Source organism: Phyllopteryx taeniolatus, chromosome 3 (genome assembly GCF_024500385.1).
Source record: "Phyllopteryx taeniolatus isolate TA_2022b chromosome 3, UOR_Ptae_1.2, whole genome shotgun sequence".
NCBI lineage: Eukaryota > Metazoa > Chordata > Actinopteri > Syngnathiformes > Syngnathidae > Phyllopteryx > Phyllopteryx taeniolatus.
This window is the reverse complement of record NC_084504.1, coordinates 5,028,622-5,045,633: the sequence shown is the minus strand read 5'-3', so window position 1 is coordinate 5,045,633 and position 17,012 is coordinate 5,028,622. Positions and strand designations below refer to the sequence as shown.

The window sequence follows — 17,012 nt, the reverse complement described above, 5'->3', positions numbered from 1 at the left end:
TGGCCGTGGTCACCTCATTCACAGCTCTACGGCATTCCCAGAGTGTGGCACTCTGAATAACTGAACGACACACTCCAACAACGCACCGAGTTTATCAACGCTGTGGAGTGTAGAGAGCGCACTTGGAGTGAATTTCCAAACATACCCCTTGTCAAATCAAACACTGTCGGGGAGGCCGGACCAGAAAACCTGTTACCAGTCAATGCAGCCGGACACACCAGTTACCATGGTGACAATAACAACAATGAATCGCACCAATGTATTGTATTGTGTTGGGGGGAAAAAGAACAAAAAGAGAAAAAACGTGATGTCGTCACCGGTGCTTAGGAGTGGGCTGTCCATTCAAGAAGAGCTTGAGGTATCTTCATGTACTTTTAATACGATACGACTCGCAAGCAGGCAACATAATGTTATGTAGCCAAGCAAGCTAGTGATAGCACTAACGTTAGACGTAAACATGCTGGCATTCTGTCTTATCATGCTCTAAAGCTTCGGTAAACATTGGTTTGTGCGCGTGAATAAATGTTGACAACGGCGCCCAAGTTTGTTGACAACGACAAGCAAGGGAGGCTAAGCGCCGGTCGCAATCGGAATCCTATTGGTCAACGTCAAGGTGCGCTGTCGGAGAGTTGTCGTTGGATATGTCACACTACACAGAATATATCCCCAAAAATCCAACATGCTAGACTTTTCACTTTGGCGTCGTACGGCTATTGTAGGGTCAAATGATTGGTCGTGGATTATGTCAAACTACAAGTTTTGTCACTACCTACAAAATATGTCGGGCGCGATCCTGGAGATCGGCCTTGATAGCTAATCGGGCCAATATTGGGGCTAAAATCCTGTAGTCTGATCTGGGCATAACTAGAACTTTTAGAAGAGACTTTCAAGTTTTTTTGTCACACCAGACAGTTTCATGTACTGCCTGTATTTTCCCTATTTTTGTGACTACAAACCCTGCAGCTATTTTCTGGAGAAGCTCTTGTTCTTATCGACTTCCTCCTTCCAGTCTATAGGACAACAACTCTCTTACTCAATACGTCATGAATCACAACTTGTGACAGCTTAATTACAGTAAACAGATTCAGGCTACTCACTCCTAGAGGCACGTGTAAGAGTTGAGGCTTTATGTCGTCTGTCAACTGAGGAAACCCATCCGACCGCAGGTAATCTGCCAAAAAACTATAAACTGCAGTGGGATCACATAGGCACCTTTCAATAATCACATAAGAGTGCAAATGTAACTATATGTGGAACAAAATATCGTATTAAAATGCGATATATAAATCTGAAATGACAGTCTCAGTGCACAAACAACAGATATCGATAGTGTTGCTGTCTGACCTCCAAGAATGTCTGTTAGTCCCACTACAAACTGTGACCCTGTCATATGAGAAGTGGACAGGAATGTTCTGTTTCAGTTTCCTTCTTATTAGAAATGGGCTTTGGAGCCTAAAAGCGCTTACACACTGGACTTAGTTTTCATGGTGATGGCAGCCTAGCACTAGCTTGCCCATATTTGGCGCTGGTCACGAAGTGACTGAATAGAAATTAGCCCGCTGCCTTTTCCTGCTGAATTCGACATAAAGTAGGATGCAGCTCGGCGATATGGATTTGTCATTGTTCCAACGGAAAGCCCCGTCGTTTCTGATAATGAGGAGGAGGAGATGAGCAGCAACTAAAAACAGGGCTAAAAAAGAGGTAGTGATTAAATTCTGCTGAAGCCCTAAAAGAACTTTTTGATATGGTGCTATGGCCAACTAGTCAGAGACTAAGAGCCACTTTTTTTTCCTGTGTTACTGCAAAGAGCCACATCATACACATGGGTACACATGAACATCATCTTTTAATCATGTATGCACGTATACACAGACCTCTGCTCAGCCAGATCTAATGAAAATAACCACACCAACATGATAATATCAGTAATTTTCAACAGTTAACTATTGCAGTTAGTTTCGGTATGGGCAGATTTGCTTTTGCAAACGCAGCCATCATTGCTTCTTTCACATCTATGCCACGGGTTCTGTTTTTTAATGGCACAATATCAAGGAGTTCTTCTTTGATCATACATTCATTTGACACAGACCGTGCAAATATTGCCAACTGAGGCTTGTCTTGTATGTCACAACTCTCATCCAATGCCACACTAAAATACTCACATGCTTGAAGGTCAGAGTGCAACTGTGATTCAACAGCTGTATTAATATCCGATATTCTGCGTTTAATACTGTGGCGGGACAGTTGAACGTCTGATACGCTCCGTTTTAGTTTGTCGTCTCCAGGAGCCAAGATTTCAAAGGCGTCAATGGGGCATTTTTTAATGAAGTCCCCTTCGTTGTATGGCTTTTTAGCCCGTGCTATGTTCCAAGCCAGCTGATATGATGCAAGCGTTAAGGTCTCCGAGTGTTTTGTAAATTTTTTGAAAAACTGCACCTGCTTTTCTGCCTTGCTTTTCAAAGCGACCAACTTGTTCTTGCGAAGTTCAGTCCCTTTAGGAAATTCCTGTTCGATGTTAGGGTGGAGTGAGCTGAAGTGACGCTGAAGATTTGAAGCTTTGAAATGCGCTAATGCTGCGTGACATATAAGGCAGATCGGCTTGCCATTACGTTTAACAAAAAAATATAAACTCTCCCACTGGCAAAAACGTCCTGTGTTCTTCTTCATATTTTCGTTTGGCTGTGCTTTTTTTCCCTGCCATTTCAAGAGGTAACTTGACGGAAATTGTTAACAACACAAATGATGTCACACCAAAGATTCTCTCATCGCTCGTTTGACGTCACTCAAACAGGCTTACATGGTCAGTGTGCCATCTAGCTGTAGGGGGAGTGAATGACAGCGCCAGCCAAGCATTTTTGACGCATGTCATGTGACAGCTCCTGAAGAGCCGCATGAAACTAGTTAAAGAGCCGCATGAGGCTCGCGAGCCGCGGGTTGGCCAGGCCAGGTCTAGTGAAAGACTTGGCCTTGGTGTCAATGAAAAAAACTAAAGACCAAATGCATGAGTGTATCAAAATCAAACAAGGAGATCAGGTCATTGAACAGGTATAATTTTTCAGTTACCTAGGAACACTGCTAACTTCGGACGGTCACAATAAAAGGAAATTTCCAGAAGAATTGCACTGGCAAAGGATTCTTTCAACAAAATGTGAAACTTCTTTATTGATAGAAAACTATCTTTGGAGTTATAAAATTGCCTTCTCAACACCTTTGTGTGGTCAGTCTTAATGTGGCTGTCAGTCGTGGATGTTCACGGTGGAAACGTGGAGAAACATCACAGCAGCAGAAATTTGGTTTTACCGACATATGTTCAAGACAATATGTTCATATTGTTCCTAAGGTGATAGAATCACAAACGCGGAAGTTTTACGTCATGCAAATCAAGAAAGACAGCTCATGACAACAACTCAATGATGTCAGCTCAAATTTATTGGACACATCAGAAAAGGAAAATTGGAGGATTTCTGCCTCAGAGGAAGAATAGAGCGAAAGAAGGTGCAAGGTGGTCAAAGGAAAATACATTTAAATCATTTTCAACCGTGCCAGGGTGCTCCGGAGCACCAACTGAGACCGAGAAAAGTGCCACTACATCACCCAAACATGGTTCGCCACAAGCCAGGATCGAGTTAGGCACTTAACGACGAGTGGTCATGTGTGCCTGAGAGAGCTCTTTGACTAGCCTGTCTCACTACAAACACAAGGGCATTAGATGGGAGCGTTAAAAAAATCAAAATAAACATAAAAAAGATAAATTATCTAGTAATTGCCCTTTCCAAGGCGGCACGGTGAGCGACTGGTTAGAGCGTTTGCCACACAGTTCTGAGGACAGGGATTCAATCCCCGGCCCCGCCTGTGTGGAGTTTGCATGTTCTCCCCGTGCCTGGGTGGGTTTTCTCCGGGCACTCCGGTTTCCTCCCACATCCCAAGAACATGCATGGTAGGTTAATTGACAACTCTAAATTGCCCGTAATCAAATGTATTCCTTGATTCTTTTCACTCATTAATGTGAATGTGAGTGCGAATGGTTGTTTGTTTGTATGTGCCCTGCGATTGGCTGGCAACCAGTTCAGGGTGTACCCCGCCTCCTGCCCAAGAGCTGGGATAGGCTTCAGCACGCCTGAGACCCTAGTGAGGAGAAGCGGCTCAGAAAATGGATGGATGGATGGATGAATGGATGGATGGATGCCCTTTCCAAATGATGACAACTTTGCAAAAGGCATGAATCTCTTTTAAGCAAACTAAACAAGAAACGTTTTGGGTCACAACTTTAAAAACTTGTTTTAGTGTAGTATGATGAAAATGGCAAGACCCAACGACATTGTTTTTATGAGGGTCTAGCGCTTAAGATGATTGGAGGTTAAATCTGCATTCCAGGCCAGAGTCTTGTGTCTGCGTGTGACAGGGGGAGGCTCACCCTGATAACAGGTGGATTAGGCTTTACTCATTGTCCTCCTTGCAGAAGGGCCATGTGTAGCTGTGACTCATGGACAGAGTGGTTTGTTTTCACTGTCTAAAGACTGGGGGGTTAAACTTTCCACTGGCAATTCCTGCTGCCCTTCAAATAAACACAACAGCAGGGGACAGCGATGGAGGTGTCACCGTGTTGGGGCTGTGAGCTGCCAAACCAAACTATGTTCATAAGATCAGTACAATGGCCACTTTCCCCTGCCATGACTTCCCGGTGGACTGCTTCTTCTGTTTAACCAGGCGTCAGTATTTCCATTTGCTGAGCATCGCTGAACAATGACCCTGTTGTGGTGCCAGGTCCCGTCACCCACAAACCCAAATACAAACAGCTCTGGCCAGTTGCTCTACATATGTAAACAAAAAGGCAACAAGATGTCACTCAGATATATTTCTACGGCCCCAGACAATTAATGGCAGGTAATATTTTTTTAATGCAAAGTAACTTTATGGCTGCAAATGTAAACAGAGGCCAAGCAATTACTTTAGACATCCATCATTTCAAAGATCAATCGTAATTTACTAATATCATAAATATGCAAGTCATCTGGTCCGTCTGCTCATCTCATTAAAGATATCCACATCATAACATGTCAGAAATGGGCAGAAGCCTGTAGAGGAGGGTTAAGGCTCCTGCTGCCTGTAACAGATAAGACAGCTCTGGGTAATCTGAGTCTAAGTCTGTGGATAAAGGCAGTTTGTCTCTTCTTGGGCTGTCTGTCCACACCTACTGTGTAATTAGGCCTAATTATGAGGAAAAAGGTCCGCTTCCCCTTCATGTTATTAAATAAGAACCTGCCTCATCTGCCAAGAATCTCTCAACGCATGCAAAGGGCTGGCGACCTTCAGATCAAACATTGCCACTATCTGTGTGCCTGCCCCACCCTTTCTTCTCCTCACCACATAAGGAGGCAGCGTTATGATGCCACGCACTCATGTTTTTTTGGTTTGGGAGGTAGAAGTGATGGGAGAGTCCTGTCCACATTCCTTGTTTGACTCTAGTGCTGGTATCACGTAATCAGCAGCTCCCCACCTGAACTGCCGCCTTGCCAAAATCTGCTATTCATAAATAACAGCGGGCAGGAGGGGTATGCTGATCACAGGGACTTATTAGAAACTTCATTATGGCCCTGCATCACAGGCACCATTATGAAGGCATTGGATTCCTAGATCCTCTGCTCTGATATCAGTTCAATCAAATAGATCTGAGCTACATGATAAATAAATTAGAGTAGATTGCACATAAATTGAAAATATGCATTCAATAAAGGCTTTCCAAAAAAGACATGTATGACAAATGCCGTAACTTGTTCGGAAAAAAAAAAAAAATAAATAAAATTCTATCACCACTTAATTCATCTATTGCTGCTAACTCATAAATTAGTTAATGCAGTTTTCTCGCGCCTGTCTACCTTTTTGGTGTGCTTTACAATGTAATCTCACTGACCCATTCACACAACGCTGAATGAAATATACAGTACTTGAAAAGAAAGCAAGCTTATTCATACACTGATCATGAAGCTGGAGCAAGTGTCACTTCAGTATCTTATCACATACAAATATTAGTCAGCCTTCTATTAATTAGAGGTTTTATGTAGCTGCGTGCCGACCAGATTTTCCCTGCTGCGAGCAACTTTACATACACAAATTAATTGGGAATACTAAAAAAGTTCATTCTATCAATTTTTTCACAGTTCTCTGAAATATCCTGGTTTATGTACACTGGGTGCAGTCAGATCTTCTTTCCCCAAACTGTCTGATGGGGATGATCTTCCTTTCAGTTTGGTAAGCGACAGGGGTTCAGTGAGTAATAATGAGTTCTTGCTTACTTGCTAACTGCTACAAGTCATTTGGTTAAAGGTACAGTATAACTTTATAGCTCTATAAGACTTGGTTGTGTGAGGGTGTTTTAATTTTTACACAAAGAAAATCTGCATGGGTTATTTTGGTTATGGCTAAGAAAAAAAATGCCCAAAGCTCCAGGAGTGTGTCACTTTTTTGACACGGCTACGGAGGTCCTTGCAGTTGCTGAATGCCAACCAACAATGGTTGATGAAGATAAGAGTGATTTAAATACCTGTGCTATATTCTGATGGTTTTCTTCCATTTAGTATTTAAAAACAAACAGGCCATTACTTTAAATGTATTCATTGATTACGAAGTCCATGATGTTTTCTAATTGTTGTGTATACACATTCTTACGTGACTAAATTAAGTTTGATTATAGAGATACACTACTTCTTGTGGACAACACTCACTTATAATACTATTACGGTAATATTACATGTCATTAGGGCAGTGATTCCCAACCAGTGTGCCGAGGCACAGTAGTGTGCCGTGAGCGGTCTTCAGGTGTGCTGCGGCAAATTATCAAATTTTACTTAATTGCTCAAGAAATTATTTATTTCCAAGAAATAATGTGTCTTTATTCATCTATTTATGCCCGTGAGACATAGTGACAGACAGAACAAATGAATGGTATTCTATTAGATGGCAGGAAGTACATACAATAATTAATGTATCCACTTTTTGTGACATTTTTGTTTGTGGGTGTGCCGTGAGATTTTTCAATTGTAAAATATGTGCCTTGGCTCCATTAGGGTAACGAGGGGGCACAGTTGAAAATAGTTTTTTTTTTTTTTTACCTGTGCTATATTTTAAATGTTATTGTAACTTAACAGTTATGTTTTTTTTCTATCCACATCTGATAATGACTTCTTTCAATTCAAAGGACTCCCTCATCGCTAAGAATTATTTCCCTTTCAGTCTAAACACAAGTTGGTGTCAGCTATCTTTCCGCCACAGTTGTTTGCTCGGTGAAGTATACATACATATGCGAGAAGAATTTAGGTTCCAATCAAATAGTTTTAAGTCTGTTTTCAATCAACTAAATGCAATAGTTTGTTCTTCTTAAATACATGTGAATGTTTGGATTGTCTCGATCAGGGAGCACTTCTGCGTTGCTTGATCTGTTGTTGGACAGTTTTTCCTGCCATGACCTCCCACCATAGATAGTTCTGAGGAGGAAACCAACTTGCAGAAAGGAGAGGCAGGTCCATTATTAAAGTCCAGTTAGACAAACAGCATGGGAAGTGGTTAGGAAGCCACACACCCATTATTGTGTCTTGGTGGGGAGATCTGGACTGGATAAACAGCCCTGCGTCAGATCGAGGTTGAAGTCAGACACAAGTGCACCAACACCCACTGTCAGTCACAGATCCACTGAACGGTAAGAGGTGGCATTGTTTGCGTGAATGGCGTGAATGCTAAGCAGGGGCCATAGCAGATAAGGCCTCAATGCCTTGTGGGTGTCATTGAGGCAAGCACTGATGGAGCACCGTGTCATAGGGTCCTGATTTAGCAGGTCCTGTCTGTGGTCAACAGGTACCGGAGTGCTTATCTGTTTGCATTATCACCTATTTCCTCCACAAATTCATTTACCTGGACACTAAAGGATAGAGGAACACAAGAGGGTCAATAGCTTAAGTGTCATACATCAACACTTTTTTCAGTGTGATGGCCTAAAGATCGGGAAGGATGGGTGTGTAAAAAAAAAATAAAAATAAATAAATCCGTTGTGCTGCAATTCAAACAAGACTCGAAGATATGACTATTAGGCTTTACATGATCAGGATTTTTGGGGCCGATCACCAATCAGTGAGTTTAAAAAATTGATAACCGATCACCAATCCACTCACAAGATGGAGCAATGTGTCTATTTAAATGACATTTAAATACATTTACTGTATTTCCTTGTGTACTGTATACTGAGTACCTTCAAAAGTATTCTCTAGTCAGGTCATGTATTCTAATCAGTCAAGTCAAACCAACATTACAACATGACAGAAATAATGGGTGCTAACTTACTGTAATTAAATTACGTCACACACACCAAAACTTTGGAGCATGATTCGACAGAACGCCGGCATGTTTCCGTCCAATCGTTAGTGCTAGCCCTAGCTTGCTAGACTAAATAACGTTTTGTTGCCTGCTTGTGAGCCATATCGTATTAAAAACACAGGAACATACCTCAAGCAATCCTTAAAAGAACATCCTCTCCCGAGCACCGGTGACCACCACCACGTTTTCCCCCATATTGTTCTTGTAATACATGTGGCGTGATCCATTGTTGTCGTCTTCGCCATGGTAACGACTGTATCTGGTCGTGTTTGAGTTGGCAAGATAAAGTCCAGTGATCGTAAAATATGGGATGTGATGGTATCGGAATACAAGATTTTATTGCAGTCGTCTGACATAGTGGAATCGTGAAAGACCAAATTTACGTGTTGTCTGTCTCAGACGTGTTGTCTGTCCCACACCGCGGACATGTTTTTTTTTTTTAAATAACTATTGGCAGTCAGATATTTACAGTACTACGTCAGAAGACACGCGACAAGGCTAAAAATAAACAAGTTTTTGGATTCAAATATACTGTACACGAAGGCGACGCAGAGTAAATGTGTTTTGCGGAGTCGATCAATGACGTCATTGATCGGATCGGCGACTTATGACATTAAAGCCGATCAACATAAAATGCTAATTATTGACCGATAACAATCAAGCCGATCAGAGGGGTTCCTGGAGCTCTTTCTTTAACAAGTCAGTTTCTCCTTTTAGTTAATTGTGCAGTGCACTGTCCCGGAGACAGGCACTGCACTGTCCAGGAGAGCCGGTTTTGGAGACAGAGCAATACATGTAATAATGAGTGAGCTCATCTTTGCTGGGAAATCCCTACTCGCTTAAAACGCCATTGATTTTGGTTGATGACGTGCACATTGGAACATAAGACTGATCATTGAATTGTTTTTGTTGATTTTGAAAAAAATATAAGGCTCTCAATAGGCTTTACACGACCAGGATTTTTGGGCCCTATCAGCGAGTTGAAAAAAATGATAACCAAGCACAAGATGGAGGAATGTGTCTATTTAAATTACCTGTTCATTTACTGTATATACAACCCCAATTCCAATGAAGTTGGGACATTGTGTTAAATGTAAATAAAAACAGAATACAATAATTTGCAAATCATGTTCAACCTATATTTAATTGAATACACTACAAGGACACAATATTTAATGTTCCATCTGATAAACTTGATTGATTTTAGCAAATAATCATTAAATCATTAGAATTTTATGGCTGCAACATGTTCCAAAAAAGCTGGGACAGGTGGCAAAAAAGACTGAGGAAGTTGAGGAATGCTCATCAAACACCTGTTTGGAATATCCCACAGGTGAACAGGCTAATTGGGAACAGGTGGTTTCCATGATTGGTTGTAAAAGGAGCTTCCCTGAATTGCTCAGTCAATCACAAGCAAAGATGGGGTGAGGTTCACCTCTTTGTGAACTAGTGCATGAGAAAATAGTTGAACAGTTTAAGGACAATGTTCCTTAACGTACAATTACAAGGAATTTAGGGATTTCATAATCTACGGTCTATAATATCATCGAAAGGTTGAGAGAATCTGGAGAAATCACTGCATGTAAGCGGCAAGGCCGAAAACCAACATTGAATGCCCGTGACCTCCAATCGCTCAGGCGGCACTCCATTAAAAACCGACATCAATGTGTAAAGGATATCACCACATGGGCTCAGGAACACTTCAGAAACCAATGTCAGTAAATACACTTGGACGCTACATCCGTAAGTGCAACTTGAAACTCTACTATGCAAAGCAAAAGCCAGTTATCAACTAGACCCAGAAACGCCGCCGGCTTCTCTGGGCCCGAACTCATCTAAGATGGACGGATGCAAAATGGAAAAGTGTTCTGTGGTCCGACGAGTACGACACATTTCAAATTGTTTTTGGAAATTGTAGACGTCGTGTCCTCCGGGCCAAAGAGGAAACGAACCATCCAGACAGTTATGGACGCAAAGTTCAAAAGCCAGCATCTGTGATGGTATGGGGCTGGGTTAGTGCCAATGGCATGGGTAAATTACATATCTGTGAAGGCACCATTAATGCTGAAAGGTATATACAGGTTTTGGAGAAACATATGCTGCCATCCAAGCAACGTCTTTTTCATGGACGCCCCTGCTTATTTCAGCAAGACAATGCCAAACCACATTCTGCACAGTGTGGCTTCGTAGTAAAAGAGTCCGGGTACTAGACTCGCCTCCCTGCCATCCAGACCTGTCTCCCATTGAAAATGCGTTACGCATTATGACGCGTAAAAGACCCCGAACTGTTGAACAGCTGAAGCTGTACGTCTAGTGAGAATGGGAAAGAATTCCACCTACAAAGCTTCAACAATTAATATCTCCAGGTCCCAAACATTTATTGAACGTTGTTAAAAGAAAAGGTGATGTAACACATGACCCTGTCCCAGATTTTTTGGAACGTGTTGCAGCCATAAAATTCTAAGTTAATGATTATTTGCTAAAAACAATTAAGTTTATCAGTTTGAACATTAAATATCTTGTCTTTGTAGTGCATTCAATTATTTATAGGTTGAACATGATTTGCAAATCTTTGTTTTCTGTTTTTATTTATGTTTAACACAACGTCCCAACTTCATTGGAATTGGGGTTGTACTTGTGTACTTAATTTCTCCAAAAATTATATTTACAATAAATAATGTATCTTTGTTCCTCTATTTATGCCAGTGAGGCATAGCGACAGACAGAACAAATGATAAATGGTCTCCTATTAGATGGCAGGAAGTACATATCGTAATTAATGTACCACTTTTTGTGACATTTTTGTTTGTTGGTGTTCTGTGAGATTTTTCGATTGTAAAATATGTTCCTTGGCTCCATAAAGGTTGGAAATCACTGCTCCAGTCAGATCGTGTATTCTTATCAGTCAGGTCAAACCAACATTACATGACAGAAATAATGGGTGCTAACTTACTGTAATTAAATTACTTTATTTTTAATTAAATTACTTCACCCACACCGAAACTTTAGAGCATGATTCAACAGAACGGCGGCATGTTTACGTCCAACCGTTTGTGGTACCACTAGCTTACTTGGCTACATAACGTTTTGTTGCCTGCTTGCGAGCCGTATCGTATTCAAAGTACGGGAACATACCTCAAGCAAGCCTTAAACGAACGTCCTCTCCTAACCTGAGCACCAGTGACTACCAACATACGTTTTCCCCCATTTTGTCCTTACAATACAAAGTCGGTGCGCTCCACTCTTGTTGTCGTCGCCACGGTAACGAGTGTATCCGGCCGCATTTGAGTTGACAAGAAAAAGCCCAATGACACCACAGCCGTGAGTCCGGAGATGTTGGCAGATGGTCCAGTCGGGGTCTTGAACCTAGGTCCCCCACGGTGGCAGGCGATGATCTTAACCATTGGGCCACGGCTGCCCTAATTAGATTTAAAGATCTGCTACTGGTCTATAAATTACTAAATGTTTTTTTTTTTTTTTTTTTATTATTATTATTTTTTTTTTTGGTGAAAAATGTGATCGGGACATCCCGGTCCCAGAATGTTGTGTTGTTGCTGCATTTCCTATTTCGCTCTTCAGAATGAAACTACACAAATGCCGCAGCTATGTGAGTGTACGAGGTACGTTCAGGGACACTGCGTAAATGGGAGCAAATGTATTCCTTGATTCTTTTCTAATACAATACATAATTGTAAATTTCAGGGTGCAAGTCCGACCACTAGTTCTTCAGGCTTATACTTGGCTGTTTACTCGAGACTATGAATACATGGCTGTGAGAGTTCACCTAACCGGAAAAGTGTAAACTGTATTATCCGCAACGGGTGTGACGTCACAGTATGATTTGCAAAGCAAATTTATTTATATAGCGCATTTCATACACAAGGTAACTCAATGCGCTTTACATTATTTAAATAATTTAAAAAGAAAGAAAAAAAAAAACAGCTTTAAACATTTAAAACAAATAGAAAAATATAAATACAATTAAAACAGCGTACAGTGCAAGAAATATCATTTAAAAGTGGAAATGCTCTAAAAAGCATGACAAAAAAGAAGCGTTTTAACGTAGACTTAAAAACACTCACACTTGTGGCTGATGTCACTTCTGTTGGCAACTTATTCCATTTGTGTCCAGCATAAAAGCTAAATGGTCCTTCACCATGTGTGCTTTGCTCCACTATTTGACCTGAGTCTGTAGATCTCAGAGTCGTATTGGGTTTATATTCCATTACAATTTCTTTCATGTATTCAGGACCTAAACCATTCAAACACAGATGCTAACCAGACGTCCACTGTGCCACCAGGACCTAAACCATTTTGTGAGTTATAGACCAGTAGCAGAACTTTAAAATCTAAAGCTGACTGGGAGCCAGTGTAGAGACTTTAGAATTGGAGTAAGATGCTCTGACCTCTTTGTTCCGGTCAGAACCTGAGCTGTAGCATTCTGAATGAGCAGCAGCTGTTTAATACTCTTTTTGGGAGTCCAGTCAGAAGACCATTACAATAGTCAAGTCTACTTGAGATAAAAGCATGGATGAGCTTCTCCTGGTCTGCTTGGCACATGCAAGCCTCCACTCTGGATATGTTCTTCAGATGGTAGAAGGCCGTTTTCGTAATTAATTTGATATGACTGCTGAAAGTCAGGTTGGAATCTATCAAAACACCAATGTTTCGACTTGGTCTTTGTTTTTTTTAAGGGAGTGACTCAATGTATATACTAACAGCAATCCTCTTTATTGCCAAAAACAGTTATCTCAGTTTTGTTGTGGTTTAATTGAAGAACATTTTGTTTCATCCACTTATTTATCTGTTTTAGACAGTGACACAACACCTCAATTGAACTGTAGTCATCTGGAGACACAGCTAGATATAACTGTGTCATCTGCATAGCTATGATTAAAAAATGTAAGTTCTGAAGAACTTGACCCAAGGGTAGCATATACAGGCTGAACAGGAGAGTCCAAGAACTGACCCTTGAGGGACCCCATAGGTCATTGACATTCAATGAGATTGAACATTACTAATAGTTACAAATTAACTTATTTGCTCCAGGTAGGATTTGAACCATTTAAGGACTGTTGCATTTAGTCCTCCACACGTTTCCAACCTGTTCAGCAGTATGTTATGATCTACCACATCGAAAGGTGCACTGAGATCCAACAAGACCAGAATTGTCACCTTTCCAGAGTCAGTAAAGAGCCAATAGTCTGAAATCCTGCGAATTAGGAGTCAAGGACATCCAAATGTCAGCTGGTGTTGATTCTCAGGTTCATTACATAATACTTCATTCAACTAATTTTTGGAGAGATGTTAATCTGCTTTAGGATAAGCGGTTCGGAAAATTAATGAATGAATGTTAATCTGCTTCCTGGCTACTGTTGCGGTGCTCTTGAAAAAAAAAAAAAAAAGCACCATTCCCCAACGCATGAGGTGCAGGACTGTTTGTACACCACTTTCACTCAGACACCTCTTGTTGCATGCCTCCATGTGTGTGATTTGGTTCACTGTGTGGTGTACAACAAATATATACAGCAGAGTGTGAGTTTCGCCTTGAGGGATTATAATGAGTGTAATAAACAAAAATATGTAGTAGTACTAAAAGTAATTCTCAAAGGAATTGTAAATGCACTATTTCACAGAATGGTTTTAGTGGAGCATAACTGAGATAAGCAAATACAGCACAAACAAAATAAATAAATAAATAGCGAATACAATACGAACAAAATAAACATGAGAAAGACAGGTTATTCGAGGAGTGTATTTGGAAGTGTAACACATTGGTAAACAAACGTTTTCAAGCGATTCATTTTGAGGGCTTCAGTTTCAACACACTGTTAGTAGATTTGAAGAAGGCCTGAGTAAACTCAAAAGTTATGTGTCGAATATAGGAAAATTGCGAAGGAGCTTTCACGAGAATAAGCAGAAGACACTACTAGCCACTAAAATACGGGCGTCTTAAAAGCAATGACGACAATGCACAGCCTAAAGGTGAAGGTAGCAAAGAAAGTTGAACACTACCATTTTGGGAGGCAATGATGTTTTGATAGTTGTCAGGACAGGACCCGGATTGCGTAGCACGGCTTGGATACAAAACATGTGCGGGTTCGCAAAGGACCCTTGTTTACATCAGATGAGCTGTCCTTGCAATGCCTGTGCAAAACTCTCTCAGCGCTTCTCTCGTCCTGTCCCTTTCCTCTCGCGAGAGAGAGATTTGCCTAACCACAATGGTAAATTTATAAAGTGTTTGAAATTAAATTGTCCTTAGCTTGAAGGTGAGTGTGAATGTTTTTTGTTTGTTTGTTTGTTTGTTTTTTTGTTTGTTTTTGTCTTGGGTTTTTTTGCCCTGCGCAGTACTTTTTCTCAAGTTTTGATATAGCCTTTGGTCCAGTGTCGGTTCTAGGAGGGTTGGGGGAGGGGGCTGTGCCTCCTTACCCCCGTGCCTGGTCCCCCCTGTGGCACCCCTCCATACAGTACTGCGCAGTACTATATGGAGTCAGAGAGCAGCATCAGCAGCTCATGCGCACTTAACACAGAGCACAACCTACACTTACCATTCAACAACAACAAAAAAACGAAAAAGCTGTTATTATGGGGGGAAACATGAAAAAAGATTATCATTACAGTTGACACATAATTATCACATGTATCGCATGCCGCCAGGCATGCAAGCATGTCAGCGTCCACTTTTCCCAGCACTACAGCACATACTGGAAATATAATTTTTTTTATATTGCACCGACGCAAAAGGTGGAACTGATGCGTGTTGCAATTCAATATTCTAGTGGGATCCTTCGTGTGTTGTTTTGTTGAAAACCCAAGCACAAAATTACTATCCGACTAGCAAGAGGCAATCAAAACCAAGAAACACTTACTACAAACTACAGAAAATCATTCGAGTTAAAAAAAAAAAAAAAAAAAGTTGTCAGTTAGCGTCATGAATCAAAGTAGCAGCCTGTCAGGCCAGGCACTAATGTCAGTTTGAGTTGATTGCATGCTTCTAGCTAACATTAGTTAACCTTAGCAAAGACAAAACCAAGCAAGCCTGTAACAGTAGCCTATTGTAATAAATGTTACTTATACAGGCCTACTATGTTACTGAATATTGTGCATTCCTCTCCACTGCTCTTTGCTGCCTTTAAAAATAGGAATATGTGATGCATAGAATACGTCTAGCAATAGCTAATTTGCAGTATTTGTCCCTGGTCAGGCTTTAGAATATACAATACAATAAAAGAAAGTACTGAATACAAATAAAAACTACAATTAATAAAAATGAATGAATCAATCAATTTTGACAGTGTGTGTGCGTGCATCTGTGTATGTTTTTAAAACTGTGCCCCTCTGACAAAATCCGTGGCCCTAGCACGGCCCCCAGGATAATTGGTCTAGCACCGCCATTGCTTTGGTCTAGGGCAGGGGTGTCAAACTCATCTTTGTCACGGGCCACATCGTCGTTATGCCTTCCCCCGGAGGGCCGCTACAACTGTGCACCCATATAAACGAAAGATTACCTCAATTAATTACATACAGTATACACAACACATTGATGAATAACCAGTTTTGAAATCAGAAGCCTATAAGAACATGTTTTTCAACTATTACATTTCTTTTCAAAGGGGGATTGGTAACAAAAAATGCTTGCAAGTATCTCAATGTTATTACACCGGAACACAATTAGCAATTTTGATTTGCTTTCGGGTGGCACAGTGGACGACTGGTTAGCACATCTACCTCACAGTTCTGAGGACCGGGGTTCAAATCCCGGCCTCGCCTGTGTGGAGTTTGCATGTTCTCCCCGCGCCTGTGTGGGTTTTCTCCGGGTACTCCGGTTTCCTCCCACATCCCAACAACATGCGTGTTAGGTTAATTGAAGACTCTAAATTGCCCGTAGGTGTGAATGTGTGCGTGAATGGTTGTTTGTTTATATGTGCCCTGCGATTGGCTGGCGACCAGTTCAGGGTGTACCCCGCCTCTCGCCCGAAGATAGCTGGGATAGGCTCCAGGACGCCCGCGACCCTTGTGAGGATAAAGCGGTACAGAAAATGGATGGATGGATGGATGGATTTGCTTTCGCGGGCCACATAAAATGATGCGGCGGGCCGGATCTGGCCCCCGGGCCACCAGTTTGACACCTTTGGTCTAGGGTACACCCAGTCTCTCGCCCAAAGTCAGCTGCAGCAGCACACCATCAAGGATAAGCTGGTGAGAAGATGGATGGAAATATAAACATTCAAATGTATAATATCAGTCTGTCTTGTAATTTCTATTTATTGCTTTACATGATTATATTGCTTTATTAAATGACCACTGCCTCCTCAAACTTTGGGTTTTGGTGCATTAGAACTTGATATTCACATTACTTCGTTAATAAGGTACAGAAGCTCATGAAATGAGCTGAGTGGTAACAGTCACACTCCGTGAACAGGTGAGTCATTTTCTATTTTTTTCAGTCTAATTGAGAAAGAGAGACAGAGAAAACACGCACAGCCATAATCCACAGAGCACACAGACCCCTTTCACAAGAGTTCTGGGAGAGACCTTTATTTGTCCATTCCACTCCCAGAGAAAGGAGGGTTTCAGCTTGGATTGGTTTGAGCTGGAAGATTAGATGAAACCAGAGTGTTTTAAACCTCTTCTGTGGCCATGGATTA

General features: G+C 41.3%; 1 protein-coding gene across 2 annotated transcripts in view; it reads right to left on the bottom strand.

Annotated features, from left to right (window-relative positions):
- Positions 1-14,516, bottom strand: part of gnb1l (guanine nucleotide binding protein (G protein), beta polypeptide 1-like) — a 49,352-nt gene extending 34,836 nt beyond the window's left edge. For both annotated transcript variants that reach the window (XM_061766578.1, XM_061766579.1), the window contains exon 1: positions 14,380-14,516. The gene's annotated coding sequence lies outside the window, so the exon portion shown is untranslated. The remainder of the gene's footprint in view (positions 1-14,379) is intronic.
- Positions 14,517-17,012: the final 2,496 nt, after the last annotated feature.